Raw genomic sequence first — 516 nt, forward strand, 5'->3', positions numbered from 1 at the left:
TCCCAATGAGGATGTGTCATATGTGCTCAAAACTGGACTAATCCATTTGTTGCCTAAGTTTCATGGACTTGCAGGTGAATGCCCTCATAAGCATCTTAAGGAGTTCCACATTGTATGTTCCACCATGAAGCCTCGCGATGTTCAAGAAGATCACATATGTTTGAAGGCATTCCCACATTCACTTGAGGGCACTTCAAAATATTGGTTGTATTACTTGGCCCCTAGTTCTAATACTAGTTGGGATGACCTGAAGAGAATCTTCCTTGAAAAATTCTTTCCTGCCTCCAGGACCACTACAATCAGAAAAGATATTTCTAGAATCAGTCAACTACATGCAAAAGGTTTATATGAATATTGGTTGAGATTCAAAAGACTATGTGCAAGTTGCCCCCATCATCAGATCTCTGAACAACTCCTCCTACAATATTTCTATGAAGGTATGAACAACATGGAGAGGAATATCATTGATGCTGCTAGTGGTGGTGCACTTGGAGATATGACCCCTTTTGAGGCTAG

This window comes from Lupinus angustifolius, chromosome LG16 (assembly GCF_001865875.1).
Source record: "Lupinus angustifolius cultivar Tanjil chromosome LG16, LupAngTanjil_v1.0, whole genome shotgun sequence".
Lineage (NCBI taxonomy): Eukaryota > Viridiplantae > Streptophyta > Magnoliopsida > Fabales > Fabaceae > Lupinus > Lupinus angustifolius.